Genomic DNA, 23657 nt, shown 5'->3' with positions numbered 1-23657 from the left:
ACAAAGCATGGTTCTCTCTATGAGAGCCCCTTCACTGGGGCGCCACTGTGAGCATGACTGAGTCCCTGTGGAAGAGCAGGTCCTTGAGGGCACAGACTCTATTTCAGTGTATCCTCAGGATCCAAGCCACTCCCAGCACATGGGATCCAGGATAATCTTGAATCAATAAATGAGTTACTCCAGAGCTCACTTCACTTCAACAGGATGGACTCATCACTCCTGGTTTTAAGCAAAGTGCCTCACATCTAAAAAAAACAATGCAGCAGTGTTTTTGAACTTTAAGCTGTATGTCAATGTTTTTCACAAAACTGTGTATGCTTTAACATCTCATTTTCCCAGCGTTATCTCACTTCTTCAGAGGTTGTATAAATCTCATATTACAGGGGTCAAAGTCGTCACCACAGGGTGTTTTTTTTTTTCTTTGCGTGTGAAAGAGTTTCAGGCACACAATTCATGTCAATACATTCTACTCCAGAGTCTTTTCTAATAGAATAAAATGAGACCATGCATGTGTTTAACTAGAGGTCAGTTTTCCGGCTTGATTTGTCTGCCTTACACAGAGGAGGGCATTTAGGAATGAGCTGAATGCTTGTGATTCACATGGTGAATCTGGGTGATGATATGTCCAGGGCCCTCAGAGGAAGTCGAGATGATGGAATACACTCTAGGCCTCTCAAGATCAAGGCCCTTCTGTTTGCTAAGGATGGAGGAAGAGTGAAAAGCCTTGAAAATTCTTAGTTATGTGCCTGAGTCTGCACACAGGCAGGTGCCCAGAGGCTCAGTGCTCTTCTCTGGTTAGCTATGTCCTCTGGCCCCTGAGCAGAAATATACAGGCTGGGATCAATGGGAACAGGCTAGAACAGGCCACTCAGAAATAACTGCTACTCTTTACTGAATGAGCCAGGTACTGTGTGGGGAATCTACAGACACAATCTTATTCAATACTCACAGTTCATTCATTCAAGAAATACTCAGTAAACAGCTTCTAGTCACCACTGTGGGCAATGAGATACAGAGATTGTTAAAAGATTTAAAACACAAAGCCCCAGTTCCCCCACAGAGTCTACATTATGTTTTGGAAGGTACACAGACAGTAATGAAGCATGTAAATAGCAAACAGATAACTGTGTTGATAAATACCATAAAGAAAGTAAACAGGGCAAGAAGATAGAGTGAGATAATGGAGTGTATGTTATTTTACATAAAATGATAAAGAGAGGCCTCACTGATCAGATGGCATTTTGACCAAGACCCTGTTGAAATGAGAGAGTGAGCTACACAGATAAATGGAGGAACCTTGTGTTCAGCAGGGGGAACAGCATCTGCAAAGGTCTTGAGGCAGGACTGCAAGTAGTATCTTTGAAAATAGTAATCATCCTGCAAAGTAATTGCTATTGTCCTCATTTTACAGATAAAAAATCGGAGGCACCATACGGCAAAGCAGCTCATCTAAGGTCACAGGACTGGTGAACGTACAGCTGTAATTTCAGCCTGAGTCTCTCTGACTCCAAAGTCTATGTTCTTTCCTTCACATTGCCGTGTTCAAAGGCAGTGCTGGTGGTACAAAAAGAGAGAGTGGGATGCCCCCTGAATTTATCATCCCACCTCACTCTTCCAGGAAAGTTTCCTGGATCCTTCCTCCATCCATACATCAAGCAGTTTATCTTGACTGAGCAACCACTATGTGCCCACTTGTGCTGGGCACCAAGGGAAAGCCAGGGTTCCTGACCACCTGATGATCTTGCACCGGAGACAGCTCACAGGGGGTCAAAGTCCACCTGGAGTAGGTCAGAGAATGAGAGCTGGCCTGGGAATGCTTGATGAGGGAGATAGAATATGAGCTGGGCGTGAAAGAATGAGGATTGAATGAAAGAAAGCCAGAAGAATGAAAGCTTCTGGCTTGGTGCCTACTCAGCTTCCCCATCACCGCCACCTGTAGTAGGTAGTATTATTTGTTGACCCTTATTTCTTTCTCTACTTCTATTGCCAAGTCCTGTGTGCAGAATGTCGTCATTTCATTGACTTTGGCTTTGGCCCTATGATGTGCATGGGTTAATGGAATGTGAGTGACAGTGACAGGAACTGCTTTGATCTGAAACTTGGAGAGTCATGGCAAAGCTCTGCTGGTCTTTTACTCTTCTACTTCACCACAAGAATTAAAGCATACCAGGTAGTTGCTGGTCCAGAATGAGTAGACATATGGAGTGGACCTAAATCCAACCCATTTTCTAAAGTCAAGCTCAGCCAACCCGGCAGGTGCCAGTAGTATCACTGCTGGCCTGTCCACCATAAGCCAGTGATATGTTTGTAATTGTGTATTACCTGGCACTCTTACAGCAGTATTTAAATAATACGCCTTTGCTCTCAATCATAGGTAAACTCAGGTAAGCACCTTAACTGCTTTGGGGGATGGGGCACATTATGAAAACCAGCCAGAAAATGTATTAGTCACTCAGGTTCATGAACTCTGCAGCTCAAGATTCTGTCTCTGTCTTTATAGATGTCCCAAGAATTGTGTTTTTGTTCCCACCCCCCTCATCTTATCATCTAGCCTACAGATTGTGCATAGCACAGAGTATGAAAATTTTTTTTAGAAGTTGGTTCCTATATTAGTCCACTTTGCGTCACTGTACAGGAATACCTGAGACTGGGCAATTTACAAAGCAAAGGGTTTTGTTTGTCTCATGGTTCTGCAGGCTGTACAAGAAGCACAGCAGCAGCATCTGGTTATGGTGGGGCCTCAGGATACTTTTACTCATGGCAGAAGGCAAGGGAAGCTGGTACATAATACGGTGGGAAAGGGATCAAGAGAAGAGGAGAGGGAGGTGCCAGACTCTTTAACAACCAGTTCTTACACAAACTAATAAAGTGAGGACTTACCCATTACTGAGGGGAGGACACTAAGTCATTCATGAGGGATCCACTCGCCTGACCCAAACATCTCCCACCAGATCCCACCTCCAACATTGGGGTCACATTTCAACATGAGATTCAGAGGGGACAAATATTCAAATTCTATCAGTTCCTGTGACCCAATAATTTCTAGTTCTTTACAGTAGAGAATATTAATTTTGTTCCATGAAATCCTAGAGCACTATAGGGGCTACTGAAGGGCCAGCCATGGTAAGAGAAGGACAACAAGACCAGGGATTCTAGAACCCCATCTGGGCTGCAACTTACAAATTTCTACTTTTATTTGTTGCATGCAATCAGATGCCTTATAAAACTTTGTTTGAAGCTGAAATCCACTACTGAAGAATGTTTGGAATCACTAGTGTATATGGAAAGCCCCACTTCCACACCCTGGTATCTCAGGGCCTCCATAACCTTTCCCCACTTTTTAGTCTAATGGTCCAGTTTCTCCCTTGGCTCTAGTCCCCATTCCCAACAGTCTGTGCACTCCAGTTACTGTTCCCATGCATGTTCAGTTTTCTTCTGCCTCCCTTCTCTCTGTTTGCAAAGCCTTTCCCACTGCTATCTGCCAAAGCCACCATTTGTCTCCCAGGACCTAGCATCAGAGACAGAGAAAGTCCCCCAGAGACTGTCTAGTCCAACCCCTCTACTTTGTAATGTTGTAATGTTGATTTGTAAATTCCAACATCAATTGAGTATTTATTAAAGACAGGCACTGATAAGCATTTTACATAAATCAGTTCAGTGAATCCTTCAATACTTTGAACTGTGTGCTATTATTCTTTCCATTTTATGGAGGAAGAAACTGAACCCTAGAGAGGTTAAGTAACTTGCTCAAGGTCACACAGCAAGTTAGTACATAGTCAGTGTCTGAATTTATACAGGCTCCAGAGTCTGTATTTTAACCCTTTCAAAATATTGCCTTCCTCATTTTATAGATGAAGAAACTGTGCCATTCAGTTGAAAGAGATTTGCTTAAGGTTACACAGCTGGTTTATGACCAAGCAGGTCAGTGCCCAGGCCTCTCCGTGCCAGTCTGGGCTTCATTCAACCTTGATTGTGCCTACGCTAGAGATGCCTAGCTGGTGACAGAGCCAGGAGGAATCCTTACAGTGGTGCCTCCTGCCAACTGGCCATACCTGTGTGCAGTCCACGCTGGGCATGTTCTCATTTGCTTGCAGAGTTGGAAGGGATCTTGGAGCACGTCCAGGCCAGTGACTTTTACCTGAGTACCCATTAAACTTACCTGGGACAGTTTTAAAAATACTGCTAAGCTGCACTCTCAAGGTGTCTGATTTAATGGTACAGGGATTGTGCCAGGACATTGGTATTTTGGGCACACTCCCAGATGGTTCTGAAGTGCAGCCAAGGTTGAGATGCTCTGCTGTAATCCAACATCCTGCCGCGCCACCCCATTTCATAGAACGAGGAATGACCTATGTCAGTCCCCAAGTAGTCAGAAGCAAAGCCTAGCCTAGAGGAGACTCACTTCTGATATTAAACCCCATACTTGATTCTACTAAACAGGAGATCTGCCCTGATCATATCAGGCATCGACACCTTCCTGTGGCACATGAACCCAGAGCAAAGCAAATCAAATCCCACCTGGTTGGAGAAAAATAAAATAAAGACTATTGGGCACCCTCACCATAAGTAGGGACTGCTATCACAAAGTATTATAGACTGGAGAGCTTACAAACAACAAATTTATTTCTCACAGTTCTGGAGGCTGGAAGGCTGAGATCCAGGTGCCAGCATGGTTGGGTTCTGGTGAGGACCCTCTTCTGGTTGCAGAGAGCTGACTTCTCACTCCATCCTACATGGCGAAAAGACAGTGACTTAGCTGTCTGGCCTCTTCTTATAAAGGCACTAACCCCACTCACGAGGGCACCACTCTTACCACCTAATCACCTCCCAAAGGCCCCACCTGCTAACAAGATCACATCAATCCCGATGCCATGCTGTTAGGAGGTGGGGCCTTTGGGAGGTGATTGGGATTAACTAAATGTTTGTGGGGAACACAAACTTTCAGTTCATTGCAGCCACAGGACCTGGATGTCATTGAGGCCCCCTGTGATGCACAACCCAATGGTTGGGGATCAGGAAATGTAAGCTTCAAAGGCTTTTTCCATTGTCCTTTGTATTAAATTCAGTAACTCATGTATTAAATTCAGTAACCCTGGACTGTCATGGTTCTGCCCCCTTTCAAGGGGTATTGGCTGAGATCTGGCTACCACCTTCCTACCTTCCACACCTTGGAACCCCAGTACTTCATATGGAGCACACCCTAAACATTGATTTTTTAAAAATAGTCATACCCATACACCTCATATTTTATCTTTTTTTCTGAAAAAGAATTTTAAAATCCGACATACCACTTAAAACAAAACAAAACAAAAAAAGAAATCGCATGAGTATAGGCATGCCTGTTTAACTGGGGGTTAAAAAATCCTCACTTTCACAGCCTCTTGCTATGTAGTTGTCCCTGGTTACTGTTCTGCCTCTGTCTCCACAGAGACCACTCTGGGCCAGTAACCATGGCGATAGGAGAAGACGTGAGCAGATGGGAGCACTATGTGCAGAACTTAAACATCCTTGTGTTGGGGGGAGGTAAGTGGGGAATGAGGCAAGGAAAGAAATCTAAGAGAGACAGAAATAAGTTACAAAATCCTTAACCTAGGAATAGATTGCAATGTTGGGGACAAACCACAAGGCATGTTTTTTTATTTTTATTTTTTGCTGCTGAGCCAAGCTCTTCTTTTTGATTTCAATAATGATTTATTCCTAGGGAAATGGAGACAAAAGCTTTCAACGTACAGAGCTAGATGCTTTTTTTTAACCATTAATGTATTGCATTAATGTATGTTTAATGCATTATTCAACTTGGGAAGGCAAGAGTCTGAAACCCTGTCAATTTAGGTACAATGTAATTGTGGCGTATTGGGAAGACCATAGCCTGTGCAGGAGGAATGACATTGGGACACAGACCCTGCCTTGGCCAGTCACCTCCTGGAAGCCACAGGCCAGGCCCTGCTTCCAGAGACTTGGCTTATAAGATTCTCTGAAAGGGAGTCAACATATAGTTGGCTCTGAAATTATGCAAAAAGAAAATCTTAAAGGATGCTAAACTGACACTTTCTGTATTAGTTTTTGCTGAGGTTCCAAAGAATGACACCAATAAACTAGGTGGCAAGCAACCATGCATGGCATATGAAGAAATTGCAAATTCAATTTTTCAGTTCTTAGCCTAAAAGTAATAGGGAAGTGGCCAGGGGCAATTTCTTTGCAGAGATATTTGGCTGAGTATCACTCCCAGCTCATGGGAGAGAGAAAGGGGCCATTTTCCCGACACTTACCTAAAACCGAGGAAGGGATTATCAATAAAACCACTTGGAGCTTGATCCATGGCCCTCTGGAATTTGGGGGAAACATATGAACTTGCACCTGACTCAGAATAGAGATCATGGCTGATGCTGCAGCCTGTAGGGTGGGTGGATGGGGCAGGGGGTGAGGGAGAGGCTGGGAAGAGCAAGAACATAGAGAGGAGGGGAAAAGATGTAAATTCCACGAAAAGTCTGGGAGCTTTTGTTTTAGACTTAAATAAGCTTTTATTTGGTTTATTTATTGAAAGAGACTGGAAAAGTTGAAGCTAACCTGAAACTTTATGCAGAGTGGTGCTAAGAGGAGAAATGCATATATGGTGAAAGTTGTGTCTCCTAGTCTTAAAGAGAAATGATGAGAAAGGATGAAATGGCTTTCTGTTTGTACCCTACAGGTGCCAGCCCGTTCAATAAACTGGTTACAGGGTGTTAGGGAATGAATTGTGTCCTGTGAAAATTTAGACATTAAAGTCCTAACCCCCAGTACCTCAGAGTGTGACTGTGTTTGGAGATATGGTATTTAAAGAGATAGTTAAGGTAAAATGAGGCCATATGGGTGAGTCTTAATTCAGTATGATTTGTATCCTTATAAGAAAAGGGGATTAGGGGCTGGGCGTGGTGGCTCACGCCTGTAATCCCAGCACTTTGGGAGGCCGAGGCAGGCAGATCACGAGGTCAGGAGATCAAGACCATCCTAGCCAACGTGATGAAACCACATCTCTACTAAAAATGCAAAAAAAAAAAAAAAAAAAAAAAAAAAAAGCTGGGTGTGGTGACACAGGCCTATAGTCCCAGCTACTCAAGAGGCTGAGGCAGGAGCACTGCTTGAATCCGGGAGGCAGAGATTGCAGTGAGCCAAGATTGCGACATTGCACTCCAGCCTGGAGACAGAGTGAGACTCTGTCTCAAAAAAAAAAAAGGAAAGAAAGAAAGAAAAAAGAAAAAGGGATTAGGACACCACACACACAGAGGGAAGACTATATACTTTGGTCCTCAATGGACTTCACAAAACCTGCTCAGAGACCAGAGTGGACTGGAAGATACTGTGAAGTCCAGGAGGACCAAAACTGTGAAGATACCAAAAGATGACCGTCTATAAGCCAAGAACAAAGACCTCAGGAGAAATCAATCCTGCTGACACCTTGGTCTTGGACTCGTAGCCTTCAGAATTGTAATAAAATTTCTGTTGTTTAAGCCACCCAGTCTGCAGTACTTTGTCATGGCAGCCCTAGCAAACTAATATATGGCTATGGCTGTTTTCGGACTCTAGCTGCCTGTATATTTGGCCTGAAGAGAGGTGAAGTCCCTCCAAGTATATCTTCAAAATATTATTTATAGAGTCTTGAAAGAGACTTGAGGTTTTGCTGCCTCTCTATATCCTCCCCAGCTCACTCCTTGGCATCCATTCTTGAATGAAAGCCATTAACAGTCATTACTCATGTATCTGCATTGAGGTTATTGGATCCTGGTTTTTCTGGTACTTTGGATTCAGATAGGTAGAAATTCATGCCACTTCCCCCGGATCTCAGGACTGGAAAACAATGCCCAGGCAGGTCATGGTGGCAGGTGAAGTAGGGGGCTGCCTGTGCTGTGGTAGTTTAGGACAGATGGACAAGCCTATAGCCACCAAGTCACCAATCCAAACCAAACTGAACCTAAAACAAAGTCCTTCCCCACTTGCTCTCTGATTCTGATAATGCTTTCCCTGGAGTTTCTTCACACCTTTCCACAATGTCCAGAGCTAGAAGGAGCCACAGAGCCTACTCTGTCCATCACAATGACACCTGATACACAATCTCCATTCATTCATCTGCTCACTTACCTAACAAATGCAAATAAACCAATAAAACAGGGATGAGATATGCAAACAAACAGAATTTGTATTTTTCCATGAGTTATTCCAAGCAATTTCTTTCTAGGCCCAAAGAGTGCTTCTAAGGGGAAAGAAGTTTCCAGAAAAAAATAAAATAACCTGCATTTCTAAGTGGCTGATAATGAGGCTTGGTCTGGTTGATTTCAAGAGTGTCTCACAAGCTTGTTCTGCTCAGAGACCAGGCTGAACTGGAGCCAGTACTGTGAAGTCCAGTGAGGACCAAAGCCACAGCCACACATGCAGCAGAAGAGCAAAATTATTCCCTCTACTGGTGCCTCCAGCCATGATGGAGGATGCAAAGGCATCCAGCTTTCCAGGAGCAATCCCTTTAGGGTTGCAGTCATGAGCAGGCACATTGCCTAAGCACCTGGTATTGCCAGGACCTATGCCAGGAAGATTTTCTTATTGCCCTTAATTTAATGCAAGAGCCCTGGAAGGTTGGTAGCAGTATCCCTCACCATATAAATGAGGAACAAGGTATCCAGAGAGGGTAAAGAATATTCAAAGCCAACTCATTAGTTTTAAATAGCACAAGTCAAGCCAATGTACCCTACTGTTTTGAAGACAAGAATAGTTCCCTTTCTTTAACCCAACACTGAGGGATCCTGGAGCTATGGATGATTTAGAAGTCACTTGCTCACAAATCTTAGTGACAGGTTCACATCCTGAGAAAAGAAAAATTATAAACACCTGTGCCTCTTCACATGCCTGGCTGGGCTCCATGGGCATGAAGCTCACTAGGTTGGCACATCTAAAGGCACTTTTGTCATTTGGTGCACTGTGGGCTCCACAGGATGACTTCTTGCCACCTCTGATTCCCTGAGTAGAACACAAATCTTTAGCTGTCTAAATTGACCCCAAGAAGACAGGCCTTGCCCAGAGAGAGGGTTTGAAAGTTGGTAGGTGGAGATGGAGCCATAGTTTTCTTTCTGTGGCCTGAGACATCTGTGACTCCCTCCAGAGGACCTGCCTCCAGGCCTTAGGTTTGTGTTGGCTGGTGGGGATGTTAGGGGTGTGGAGTGTTAGGCTCGGCAGTGGTTCCTAGGAATGAAACATCATGGGCAGCAGTCCTGGGACCAATCCGTTTATTTATTTTCCTGCTCACCAGGATGAGAGCCCCCTCAGAGCATGCTCCCTCAAGAGCAGATCTGACATCTTCACAGCACAGAGGAGCAGTCTCCTTCTGCTACCGGGCCTGGCTGGGGAAAATTCAGCTAGAGACCTTGCACCATGCAAACCACAGGCTCTTCTAGGTCTGTGTTCCTCTGTGGTTCCTTATCCAATCTCAGAGCCTCTGAGTCACCTGTCCTCTCTCAGATGTCTCTGCTACTTCGTGGTTCTCTTACCAGAATAAGAGACCTTCCCAGCACCTCACTGCTTCCTCTCCTACTGAACCATGACTCTCTCCCCTCTGCATTTGCTGACCTGTCCCGGATCCACTGGATTCTTTATGGAATATTCTATCTCCTGAAGTGGTCAAGCCTGATTATCCCTGAAGACACAACTTCCAGCTGCTTCTTTTGTGGCATCTGCTGACTCTCCCTGAACCCACCTGTGTCAGATTAGGGGCGGGTTGCATCTGTGGTAGATGCTGGTGGTGTCTTGCTTAGATCCCTTTTCCACACTGGGTGACAATCCCAGAATGCTGTAAGTGTGGGCCACCGACTACTTACAGCTGGCCCTTTCTCTCCAGAACTTTCCTTGACCACATGGGGCCAGCTTGTGACAGTGGCTGACAGAGGGCTGGCATGGGGCTGAAAAAGGCTTGTTTCTGCCTCAGAGCCAACTGTGCCAATTTCATGGCACACTTTGGGATCTGGAAGTGAAGCTTGGGTCCATGCAAAGCCCCATCCTGCTTGATTCACTACTCTGAGAGCACTCCCTCGATAATCACTTTCCTAGAAGTCCTGCTCTCAGGCTGTGCTTCTGGGGAAACCAGCTAAGACAGCATCCTCCCTGCCCCTCAGGTCGCAGTTAGTCTCCCTTGGATAAGTTGGAGCTTCTGTCCTTCAAGTTCTCAATTCAAACACACAACCCTCAGCCCACAGCCTTCTGCATTTCAGATGTCTGGTTTCTTCCTCCACCCCTCATCCTTGGGTGCAGCAAAACTGTACCTTGACCCTGCTACTCTTATGAAACCCATTCTGCTGTCCCTCCCTCCCTCCTGCCCTCTCCTCCCTCCTTCCCTTCCCTCCTTCCCTCCCCTTCCTCCCTCCCTCCCTCCCTCCCTCCCTCCCTTCTTTTTTTCCTTCCTTCCTTTTACCCTCACTCCCTCCCTCCCTTCTCTCTTCTTTTAGCACCCTGGGCTTTAGGGTCCATCCATTCAAGCATCTCTGTCATGTCCTTAAGTTTTTCCCTTGTTAAATTTTTGTTGCATTTTCCTCAGACTGAACTCTGCATGATGCAACTGTCCCTGAGACTCACAAGGACCTCTGGGGAAATTCATACCACTATGCAGATTGCTGCCTGAGAACATTTGTGGTCTCAACTTGAAGCTGCCGAGCAATCCTTCTGTTTCTGGAGTCAACTTTCTTACCCATAGTAGCTATTTAAAATCTTCTTGAGGATTCTCAAAGTTCTCACCCACCACTTCCCACTCCTTCCCTGCAGATAACCTTATCTTCTACTTACAAAGAAGATAAGTGGCATCAGATATCTTTCTCTACTTCCTGCCTTCACATCTACGAGCTTCTGACATCCACTCCTATCCTTTGAAAATTCCCTCCCTACAGCAAAAAAAAAAAAAAAAAGAAAAGAAAAGAAAAGAAAAACCTTGTTCTCCCTGTGCTGTCAGTCTAAAACATCTGCCTAAGGTTCCATTCCTTCTTTCTTGCACTTCCTTGAAGCCTCGCCTGTTAATCCTTCTCCCTTTGGCTTGCTTTTGAATCTTTCGTTTTCCTGGAGCATCCCCTTTAGCTCAAGTAACTTCCATTCTTTGTCCACTGTGAGTACAGCCCCATCTCTCTTTGTCCTATGTTTATGCCATCTAGGTTTCATCCCCAACTAACATGAAACTGCATTCACTAAGGCCCCAAACATCTCAATGAAGCTAAACCCTGCAACCACTGCTCAGGATTTCTTCGGCTGGCTGCATGCACTGTGGATTGTTCATCCTTGACCCCTCTCTTCTTTTGTGTTACTCCCCAGGTTAGTCTCAAGACACTTGGACCATTTCTTTTGAGGCTTTTTTTTTAGGAACTCATTCCCTTTTTGTGCCTAAATTTTGTGTCTCTTTAATCCTGATTTTCTTCTCTTTGTCCCAAGATGTGTTTGAGGGCATGTTATCCACCCCATGAGGCACTTCCTCCACCCCTTTACAGAAGATTTTAGATTTCCCAGCATTGATGGCTCACACACTGCTTTAGATTACTACATCTAATTACCTAGTGAACATTTCTCTCCAGAAATCTCACAAACACATCAATCACAGCATACTAAAAATGGAACTCATTGTGATTTACCTAGAACATCTTTCTCCTTCTGCGTTCTCAACCTTGGTGGGTACAGTGGATTGAATGGTATATTAGTCAGGGTTCTCTAGAGGGACAGAACAAATGCATACATATATATAAAGGAGAGTTTATTAAGTATTAACTCACACAGTCACGATGTACCACAGTAGGCCATCTGCAGGCTGAGAAGCAAGAAGAGCCAGTCCAAAGTCCAAAACTGAAGAACTTGGAGTCCAGTGTTTGAGGGTAGGAAGCATCCAGCACTGGAGAAAGGTGTAGGCTGGAAGGCTAGGCCTGTCTCTCTCTTCACATCTTTCTGCCAGCTTATATTCTAGCCATGCTGGCAACTGATTAGATTGTGCCCAACCAGATTGAGGGTGGGTCTGCCTTTCCCAGTCCACTGACTCAAATGTTCATCTCCTTTGGCAACACCCTCACAGACACACCCAGGATCACTACTTTGTATCCTTCAATCCAATTAAGTTGACAGTATTAACCATCACAAGTCCACCCCTTGTCAACTTGAACTCATTCATGTCTCCTGAGATCATACATAATCTTCAAATAAAGACAGTAATAGGATCATAATTATGCCTAATGTAATACAACTATCCTTTGTACAACTGGAAATGTACCAATCCCCCACCCAAATACCATTACATAAAGTTAACAACACTTAAATGCTGATGCCAAGTCAATAAATCTTATGTCACATAATAAAGGAGAAAGAAAATAAAATGAAGATATTTTCTTAGTACAAGTGTATACATGCACAAACATGTTTTTAACAAAAAAGGAGGAAATACTCATGACAATTACAGTTATTCTTCCTGCAGCTAGTCATGTGGTTGTAGCTGGTATTGATGACCACATTCTTCTACTACCCATTCTGTATTCCATTTGCACTCAGCAAGTACCTCAGCAGATCATGGTTTTTTTCCTTGTGGACTGACCCAAACCTTCATTCCTGAAGGGTCTGGGTCATTTGTAGTCCTGCCTGGATTGGGCTGTTGCAGTTTCCCAGTGACGTTAATCAAAGGGCATGGTAATAGTAAGAGATGCCCTAACAGATCTCCTGTATTCCACACATACTCTTCCTTACCTCCCTTGTGGAATAGTAGTCCGATTTCATTTTGATAGTCCGGGTTAATCACCCCAGCAACACTGTGACTCCCTTCTTAGCCTGTTGACTTAAAGATTGGAGAAGCCCAAAGTGTCCAGGTGGCAATCTTAACTTCTAGTTTAATGGAATTGTTGTGGTGTCTCCTCGTGGCAGTGTTCCTCCCTCTGGAACTAATATCTCTAGGCCAGCAGAATGCAATGTTGCAGGAACAGGAAGGAAAAATTTCGCTTAGTGAATTGCTAGGGGTGATGATGAGTGGTGCTACTTCCGCTTCCACTCCTTGATTCCTGGAAATCCTGGCTATTGGAGAAAGAGTACCATATATTGGATGCTCATTCAGAGTATACACAGCCTTCTGGAGAACTTTGCCCCAACTCTGCAAAGTATTGTCACCTGGTTGGCATTGAAATTGTGACTTCAAAATGCCATTCCACTGTTCTATCAATCCAGCTGCTTCAGGGTGATGGGGAACATGGTAAGACCAGTGAATTCCATAAGTATAAACCCACTTCCACACTTTTTTAGCTGTAAAGTGAGCACCTTGGTCACAGGTAATGGTGTATGTAATATCATGATGGTGGATAAGGCATTCTGTGAGTCCATGGATGGTAGTCTTGGCAGAAGCATTACGTGCAGGATAGGTAAACCCATATCTGGAGTAAGTGTCTATTCCAGTGAGGACAAACCTCTGCCCTTTCCATGATGGAAGAGGTCCAATATAATCAACCTGCCACCAGGTAGCTGGCTGATCACCCTGAGGAATGGTGCCATATCCAGGACTCAGTGTTGGTGTCTGCTGCTGGCAACTTGGGCACCCAGCAGTGGCCGTAGCCAGGTCAGCCTTAATCAGTGGAAGTTGATGTGGTTGAGCCTGCATAACCTCCATCCCTGCCATGATGGCCACTTTGTTCATGGGCCCATTGGGTGATGACAGGGGTGAATGGAGAAAGAGGCTGAGAGGTGTCCATAGAACAGATCATCCTATCAACTTGATTATAAAAATCTTCCTCTGCTGAGGTCACTCATTGGTGAGCACTCACATGGGATACAAACATGTTCAGTTTTCAATCACTCACAGAGGTCCATTCACATACCTCTTTCCCAAATTTCTTTGTCACCAATTTTTCAGTCATGCTTCTTTGAAGACCCTGACCATCCAGACAAATCATTGGCTACAGCTCATTAATCAGTATATAATGGTACATCTGGCCATTTCTCCTTTCATACAAAGTGCACAACCAGGTGCACTACTTGAAGTTCTGCCCACTGGGAAGATTTCCCTTCACCACCGTCCTTCGGGGATGTCCCAGAAAGGGGTTGTAGTGCTGCAGTTGTCCACTTTTGGGTGGTGCCTCCATATCGTGCAGAACCATCTGTGAACCACTCTCTAATCTTCTCTTCGTCTGTCAACTGATCATAGGGAATGCCCCATGAGGCCATAGGTGCAGGCTGGGGGAGATAAGGCAGGGTGGCAGGAGTGGAGACCATGGGCATTTAAGCCACTTCCTCATGTAACTTACTTGAGCCTTCAGGACCTGCTCTAGCCTGATCACCTATATGTCACTTCCATTTGATGATGGAATGCTACTGTGCATGACCCACTTTATGGCTCAATGGGTCAGAAAGCACCCAGTTCATAATAGGCAGTTCAGGTCACATGGGGACTTGATGACCCATAGTCCAACGTTCAGTTTCCACCAAAGTCCAGTAACAGGCCAAGAGCTGTCTCTCAAAAGGAGAGCAGTTATCTACAGAAGATGGCAGGACCTTGCTTCAAAATCCTGGAGACCTCTGCTGTGATCCACCTATAAGGGCCTGCCAAAAGCTCCAAACAGCATCCTTATGTGCCACTGACACCTCAAGCACCATTGAATCTATTGGGTCCTATGGACCAAGTGGTAGAGCATCTTGCACAGCAGCCTGGACCTGTTACAGAGCCATCTCCTGTTCCATACCTCACTCAAAACTGACAGCCTTTCATGTCACTTGATAAATGGGTCAGAGTAACACACCCAAATGAGGAATGTGTTGCCTCCAAAATCCAAATAGGCCAGCTAGGCATTGTGCATCTTTCTTGATTGTAGGAGTGGCCAAATGCAGCAACTTATCCTTCATCTTAGAAGGAATATTGACAGGCTCCACACCATTGGACCCCTAGAAGTTTTACTGCCTGCTGTGTCTTGCCTGGAGTCAGGCAGAAACCCCCTCATCCTTCAAAGTGGGGCCTGCAGGCCATCACTTCTGTCTGCACATTTTCCCTCCTGGGCTGTGGATGCATTGAGGATAGGGACTGACTGCTTTCTAGTTTGTATCTTCTGTCCTCACCCCAACAACCATACTGACCCTACAGGTAAAAATACTCTCGATGGAATCAGAGAATCCTACCATAACTGGAAGGAACTTCAGGACCATCCTGTTAACCCCTTTCATTTGTAGTGGTGGAGAGTGGGAATAAAAGTCCCGAGGCTCAGATAATTTAAGTCACTGGTTGTAATTTGCATCACTGGTTGGCAATATCTTTGGGACTATCAGCCAATAGTCTTCACTTCCAGGTCATCACAGGGATCCTCACTGGGGTTCAAACTAGCTCCTTAATCAGGCCTTTCAAAGAATATAATCTCCTGTTCCTGTCACGTAGTTTTGGGGAACTTTTCTCAGTAGCATTTTGTCCATAGACACCCCTGGGATCCTACATCCTACCAAGAACAGAGCCCTGTGTTCAGGGCCAGACTCAGCCCTTTGTCCCTTCCTGAGCTGTGGACATGGCCACATGTGATGCAGCTGCAGAGAGAGGTGGGCATTGCAATCCTGTTCTTCAGATAGGAACTGCTTTCTCTCCTGGGAGGACTCTGCTAGTTGGAGGAACCACTATGGCCTGTGCAATGATCTTGTAAAGAGTTCAGGGCCCAGATGGATCCAGCAGATGCAGAGCAACGGCACTTGGAAGGAGCCCTTCTTAAGTGTCCAGCGGCTGGCTTGTCTCCCTGAGTCCGAGTTGTGTCTCTGGTTAGAGTGAGTGTGGGTGGGGAGAGGGGGCGATCTACACTGCTTGGAGAATTGGTACAAACAGTAAGTAAAAACAACTGTGAAGGGAAACTGGTCCCACGACCCACGCTGCTTCATAATCACATTTTTTTCTGCCTTTTGATTCTGGCTTCATCTCATCTGTTTGTTTTGGATGCTTTGTTGAAGCCAGCTACTCCTGAGAAATAGGAAATGACACTATGCAAACAGCTGAAGTTGGGACAATCCCGGGTCATATTAAACTTGGGATTTTCAAACAATTTCATCAGAAAAAAAAAAAAAAAAATCAGTGAACAAAGAAAGAAGAAGACAAGATCTTCAAATATCCTCCACTATTAGCCAGTGAAAATACAAACTGATTTACACATAAATTACATCTTGAGGATTTCTCTCCTGTGGATTTACAAAAAAAAATAATTGTCACCTCCGATGGGGCTTATTTTTCTCTGTTGATATTGCTGCCAGGCGGTGATCCTCGTTTGCTGCCTCCTTTCTGCCCTGTGGCCATGGCCCTAAGTCAAGCTGCATCAACTTCCGGCAAAGCTCCTACCTGCGAGTCTGGCTCTGGTCTGATCCCACGCAGCCTCCCAACCCATCTCTGCATCAGGGTGCAGCCATGCCACTCTCCTAAACTGATCCCTTCCTTCTCCAGCTGAAAGCTCCATAATGACCAGATAACTATCATTGCTCTGGGATAATGCAGAGCTATCACCACTCCATACACTGGGTCTATGTGCTCCTACCTCCCCGGCTCCTCCCTGCCTCTGTTGTATCTAGCTCTTCTTTCAAAATCGAAGTCCCAGCTACCCTAATACACGTTCAGCCCTCCAAACCCCAACTCTCTCATGGCCATGCCTTTTCCCCACTGCCCTCCTACGTGGATGGAGCCCTCATCCTCCTAGTGTCCTCCTGCAATGCTTGGCTCATGTGTCAGTTGCTATGTGAGTCTTTCCTGAACAGCCCGAGTCTCTGTGGGAATTAGGCTGAGCCACTCTAGCTTCGGTGGACCCTCTTTGGACTCTGTTCTCTCACCTGCACAGCCCTGTCACCCCTTTTTATGGACCTATCTGTCTACCAGCTGGTCAGGGAATTACTGAAGGTGGCATCAGATCTGCCTGAGGCACAGGACGCCTGGCACAGATGAAGGGTTAAGTGGATGTTTGTTGAATTTGTCAGAGAGCGAGAACAAATCTCAAGTGCGATGGTCCCCACTCATTCTTCTCGCCAGCCCTTGCCTGTGTGTGCCTCTTGTGGAGACAGCTGCAGGGCCCGCAGGCCAGAACCCCTGGGTCAGAGCAACAACTGCTTTGTGTTTTCTCCAAAAATGAAGATTGCAAAATCCTCATGGCCTAGAGTTTACAGCTGTGGGAAGAGGTTGCACGAGGTGACGGTGGGGTCAAGGGGTATGGGTGGGGACCACAGAGCAGGAATCAGCACCCACGGAGAAATGCAGCCCCCACCACTTCCACCCCCTCAGGTCTGGCTGTATAAACCCGGAGAGGGGGCTGCTCTTCTCAGCTTTTCCCACGTTTCAATTTTCTCTACATCTGGTTATGTAGCAATGCCTTCTCATCCCCTGAGATCCAGCGCCCCAACATTTACTAAACATCCTTCTAGGTTATGTCTTTGCGTGTCATCAAGCTCCAAGGGCATTCAAACGACCTTCTGGAGGAAGCACAGTGCCTTGGGGAGCGGCGCCACCTGGTGGTCACTCGGAGTTAATAACTACATTGTAGGGCGAGGAAGCCTAGAGCATACTGTAGGTGACCAGGTGGAGGCTCAGATTAAACAATTTCTGCTGTCGCGGTGGCAGAGCTGAGTGTGTGTGTCCCTGACTAGAGGCAGTGATTGGGCAAGGATGCTGAAAATGTATCCTGGAATCTGAGCGCCGTAGGGTGGTTTTGAGACCAGTAGAATCCCAGCCATTCATTTCTCAGATGGGCAAACTGCAGTCCAGAGGGGACAGAGGTTACCCAAAGTCTTGCAATAAATTAGTTGAAGAGGTGGGGCAAGAACACAGTTTTCTGGGCTCTTTGTCTGATACTCCTCCGTTCTAGCACTTCAGAGTGGTGATGACCACCCTTTATTTAATTGTATTTTTTAATGTGAATTGCTACTTTAGAGGAAAAAGAGGGCCAACCTCCTACTGCCATCCAAATCTTCTTTCTCTCTCCTAGATTTGTATCACTTGGTCCCGACACCAGTCTTCCTTCCTCCAGGAAGTTTTCCCTGAGCAGCTGGAAATCCTCCTTTGGAAGCTCCCAGGCAATCTACCCGACACTGACAGAGGGACCGAACTTGACTCTGGGATATGGCATGCACAGACACAGCCTTGCCCTCAGCAGCTTACAGTCTAGTGGGGAGAGACAAGTGACAGACAAACACACAGACAGACAGATAGATGCAGAAATGAGGGATGGACAATTTCAGGTACTAACGAGTGCTTTGAAGGTGATAAATCGGGCACTGTGATAAAGAGTGGCTTGGAGTGGAGCTATGTCAGCTAGAGAGAGCAGGAGGCTGCTCTGAAGAGGGCTTAGCTGTGGAGGACAGGAAGAAGGTGGTGATTATGAGGGGAGAGCACTCCAAACAAGAGGAATAGTAAATGCAAAGGACCCGAGAATGGAATGAGGTTGGCAGGTCCAAGGCACAGCGAAGGCCAGAGAGATAGCCGGCTAGTGGACAAGAGAGGAGTGGAAGATGATAGGATCAGAGAAGGCAGGGAAGGCCGGATCTGGAAAGATGAGTTGGGTTTGTATGCTGCTTGCAATGGGAGGTTATCAGAAGGCATAGGCGGACAGTGGCATGATCTTATGTATACCTCAAGTGGTTCGCATGTGTGCTAATGCTTAGGAACTCCTGATGTAATCCCTTGGCTCCTGCAGAAAGTCTTTTCTTACTCACCAAGTTAAGAAAGGTGTCCTTCCTCCAAGTCCTTGCATTAACATCTTCATGTCTCCATCACTGGGCCTACCACGTTGCTTTTGAATCAATTTTTATGTCTTTTTACTTTACCAGAAAGTAAATCCAATATTCAGAGACACAGCAGTACAAAGTTAAGATCCAGAACAGACTGTCTAGATGCAAAGACTCGCTCCACCACTTAGTAGCAGTGTGGCTTTGGACAACTTATTCATTCAGTGTGTCTACGCTTCACTTTCTTTATGTGAAAAATGGGGCTAACAGTATCTGCTGCATCAGAGAGTTATTATAATTAAATAATATATGTTAAAAAAATCTCATCACAATGGCAGGCACTATGTGATTACTCTAAATAATAGATATCACTTCTGGGTGTTTTCTCAGGCCTGCCATTAATAAGGTTGGTCCCAGAGTCTGTCAGGGCCCCTGGCTGTAGTGTGCATTGCTCATTGAATGGAATATGGGACTACACAGGGAAGATTATTCCAGGATACAGTTTCTGGCCTTGGAAGAAAGAGTCAGCGGAACTGAGTTGACGACAGACCTTCAAGCACACCTACCAACAAACATAAGCGGGAGGGCTTGTTCTTATCTTCATTTTATAGGCAGGCTCAGAAAGGGTAGTTTGCAAAGTGACCCAGGTACTAAGTGTTAAATCCAGGATTCAAATATAGGTCTGTTTGACTCAACATCCAAGGTTGTTCTTTCTAGTTTTGTTTGTTTTGATTTGATTTTAACCCCATAGCATCATGCATGGGTAACAGCTGGCCTTAGAGCAAATGTATTGCCCTAAACGATCATGCAGGTGTCTGAAATCCCGCCATCAGCCGTCTGCCTCTTCCATATGAGGCCCAACTTTCTGTTAGGGGACTAGGCTCCTGGGTGCAAAGGTGTGAATTTTAAGCTCTAGGTGACAGCACCGTAAATATGGAACTACAATGTCTTTCTTAGGCACTGACCCCAAAATGGAGGTGTTACCTCCATTTGTTAATCCCCATTACCTTCCAAAGGACTAAGCCCACAGAAGCTGTTAATGGTGTTCAAGCAGATTCTGGTGGCTACTCTCAGATCAGAAAAGGACCTGGGCACGCTAGCCTTTAAATTTTGAATGTGATGAGGATAAACAGCAGTAAAATGAAAGTGGCATTTGAAAAAGAAATATTTTCAGAAACAGATTGAAGACTGAAATTCACATTGTAGTTGTGTCTATCAAGCTTTCTCTTATCGTGTTTAAATTAGAGCTTGCTTATACTTTTTGAATTTATAATTTGCCCTCTTTCAAAATTGCAAGGATACAAACATAGGCAGGCTTGTGCTGGGAAGTAGCAGGGCCTGGTGGTCAAGAGCACAGGACCTGGAGCTTCGAGGATTGGCTTTAATCCCTAGACTTCCATTCATAGATCTGGGACCTAGAGTTCTTCAACCCTCTCCTCCCAATTCCTCTTTGTAAGATGAGAGTGACAGTGGTACCTGCCTCCTGCCTCCTGGTGACTGGTGCTGCTTAGAAGAGCACTTGGCCCACAATTTTGTAAGCAGTTATTGTTACTATTGCTATTATTGCTCTAAAAAATAATTTGAAGGCCGGGCTTTGTGGTTCATGCCTGTAATCCCAGGACTTTGGAGGCCGAGGTGGGCGGATCATGAGGTCAGGAGTTAGAGACCAGCCTGGCCAACATAGTGAAACTCCGTCTCTACTAAAAATACAAAAATTAGCGAGGCATGGTGGTGCGCATCTGTAATCTCAGCTACTCTGGAGGCTGAGGCAGGAGAATCCCTTGAAACTGGGAGGCGGAAATTGCTATGAGCCCAGAGTGCACAACTGCACTCCAGCCTGGGTGACAGAGCGAGACTTCGTCTCAAAAAGACAAACAAACAAATAAACAAAAATGTGATTTGAAACCTTACTAGGAAAGAAAAAAAAAACATTATACCAGGACTAGAGACAAAAGAATTATTGAAATAGAGTTCCACATTTGGTTTTATGTAAAAACAGAGCACACATGTAAAGCCAAGCAAAGCGAAGAAGCAGCACAGTATTTTAAAAGGTTGTTATGACAAAGCACAATCTAGTTTGCTGGAAGAGTTGACTGCTGTCACAACAAAGTGACCTTGAAATTCCAAAAGCAAAGTGTCTGCCTTCAGCTGTACTTGTTCATGTTGCTTCTGATTTTTCATTATTTGGGCTGGTGTCTTTCCCTTCAAAATCCAGCACAAGGCTGCCCCATCTTCCTGCCTCCAATGCCGTAGTCCAGCCACTGTCCCCCCTCAGCGGGATTGCTTCCCTGAGCCTCAGTCTCCTTAGATGGTCTCCCTGTTTCTGCACTTGCCCCTTTGCAGTTTCTTCTCCACCCAGGAGCTGAGTAAAAGCCCAGGTCCTTCCAGGTCACTAGAGCCCTATGAGATGTGACTCTGGACACTTCTCTGATTTCTCACGTCTCCTTCCTCACTGCATTCCCACCATCCTGTGCCCTCAGTAAGGCTTATAAACCTTTGCAAACAAGTAGGTCCAAGGGTTTCCTGGGAGCTGTAATAATTTGCTCCTTCCTTCCCTTTCCCTTTCCTAACATTTCTTCTTATTTTCCTCTCTTCTCTCTCTGTGGTTTTTATTCCTCAGTTACTAAATTACTGATTGTGTTTCTCGACTAAAGTGGAGTTTGGTTCTCTTGGTATAGCAAATGGGTACACCCATTCCCCTCTGAATTAAAATCACATTTCATAGACACGATTCAGAGGGACCCTTACAGAAAGGTTAAAGCTTGTTAAAAATAGTTTCTAAACACGTCAGTTATGAGCTTTACATTTTTATCTCAATAAACTTGCTGCAAGAGTAGAAAATTCTTAGTCCTACAAAAGTTTATTAGAAAATTACTCAACAATTTTATGAGAAATTCTAGTTTCTTCCAAGAAGAAAGTTACAAAAAACTTTATATAAAAACATTCCTTCCCAGAAAGTAAATCAGTATACCAAAGGATTACCTGCACTCCCATATTTACTGTAGCACTGTTCACAATAGCAGATATGGAATCAACCTGCACATCCATCAACAGATGGTAAATAAAGAAAAATGCAATATATATATGTATGTATGCATGTGTGTGTGTGTGTGTGTGTATAATCACATCTTCACAGTGTGTGTGTGTATATATATGTATATGTATACACACACACACACACACACACACACACACACACACACACACAATGGAATATTTTCTGGCCATAAAGAAGAATGAAATGTCATTTGCAGCAACATGTATAGAACTGTAGGGTATTATGTTAAGTAAAAGAAGCCAGGCACAGAAAGACAAATATCACTCGTTCTCACTCAGATATGGGAACTAAAAATTGGGCCTCACAGAGGTAAAGAGTGGAATAATAGGTACCAGAGACTGGAAAGGAAATGTGGATTGGGGAGGGAGATGGAGAAAGGCTGGTTAATGGGTACAAACGTAATTAGAAGGCATGAGTTCGAATGATAGAGAGCAGAGTAGGGTGATGATAGTTAACTGATATTGTATATTTCAAAGTAGCTAGAAGAGAGGACTTGAAAAGTTCCCAACACATAAAAATGATAAATACTCAAGATGATACCCCAACTTAATCATCACACATTCTAAGAATGTAATAAAATATCATATACACCCATCAATACATGCAAATATATGTAACAATAAACAAATTTCTTTCCAGGAATAGGTTTGGTATAATTTTTCCTACTCAATGGTTTGGCAAGCACAGTTTAAATGGAATTTTACCGAAGCCTTGCTTTTCACCGTGTGACCGAGTTCCCGGACTGAAGGGGTCAGCCCTGAATGAGATGTTACTTTGTTCATGATTTGTGCCTAGGGTAGCCATGCAGAACCCAAGGGGATTTAGATAGATGCCCCGAAGCTAGATGATAGATAGATAGATGCACCAAAGCTCTGGCAGAGCAGAGAGGAGCAGACATCTGCCTCCAGGCCCAGTGAGAGAGGGCACCATCTTGTCACACATAATCACTTCAGAATGAAGTTGATCTTAGGTGACTGACTCTGCCCTAAAGATTCTGATTTGTCCCTTAAGTTATAATAGTAGACTGGGATCTATTTCAGGCCATGGATATTTTATAACCTGGATTTTCTAGTTATAAGAAAATAAAATTATATTAAATAAAATTTAGAAATTTCTACAAGTAAAAACATGAGAAAATAAACTATCTGCAGTATGAAACCTATCTCCACAAAATAGTGCGTTAAAAAATCATAACCTGAACATCACAGATTGTTTCTTTCTAGTATTTTATGTATTTGTTTTTACCTAGCAAATATAGTTGTACATATATTAATTTTTTTTTACATTTAGCTTTTCAAAAATTTTATGTTTTAAAATAAAGTTTAAAAAGTACAGTCGTATCCAGAGCATTTTCCCTTGTTAAATGAAGTTTATTCCTTGTGAAACTAATTTTTCTTTGTTTTATTGAAAGATAAGTAGTCCATGGATTTAAAAAAAATCTAATAGCACATAATACAGTATAAAATATACTTCACTCTCAGTCTAGACCCCCAGTTCTCCTTGAAAGTTATTGTGAATAGGGTATTAATGGTGAATAGGATGCTAAAATAGGGGTTTTGTCCATTTTAGCACAGGCCCTAAGCTGAGAGCAGTGCCATAGTGGCAGAGTGCCTCCTGCCTAAAGCCAGGTGTGAACTCTCCTGTGCAGGCCATGCAAATAGATTGTGAAACTGATTCTGCCCAGACAGACCAACACCAGCCTCCAGCCTGGAAGAGTTGAGTTGGGCAAGCTGGGAGTTGAAGAGAACTGTTAGAATGTTGTGAATATCAACCTCCCTGCTTGTCCTAACAAGAGCAAAGAAGTGATTGTCTCTCACCTTAAGTGAGAGGCTTTGGCTTCAGGGCTACTCGAAGAGCTTCATTTGGATTCCCTGAAGTTTGAAGGACAGAGGGGGCCTATGATCTGAAACATCCCTGA

General features: G+C 44.5%; 1 long non-coding RNA gene across 1 annotated transcript in view; it reads left to right on the top strand.

Moving 5' to 3' along the window:
- The window catches only part of LOC117063031, a 33212-nt gene that overhangs the window by 8001 nt on the left and 1554 nt on the right, over positions 1–23657 (top strand). The window contains exon 2 of the long non-coding RNA XR_004428681.1: positions 11157–11313. This is a non-coding gene — a long non-coding RNA (uncharacterized LOC117063031). The remainder of the gene's footprint in view (positions 1–11156; positions 11314–23657) is intronic.

Source organism: Trachypithecus francoisi, unplaced genomic scaffold (assembly GCF_009764315.1).
Source record: "Trachypithecus francoisi isolate TF-2019V2 unplaced genomic scaffold, Tfra_2.0 Lachesis_group17, whole genome shotgun sequence".
Classification (NCBI taxonomy): domain Eukaryota; kingdom Metazoa; phylum Chordata; class Mammalia; order Primates; family Cercopithecidae; genus Trachypithecus; species Trachypithecus francoisi.
This window is presented reverse-complemented; position numbering and strand designations above follow the sequence as displayed.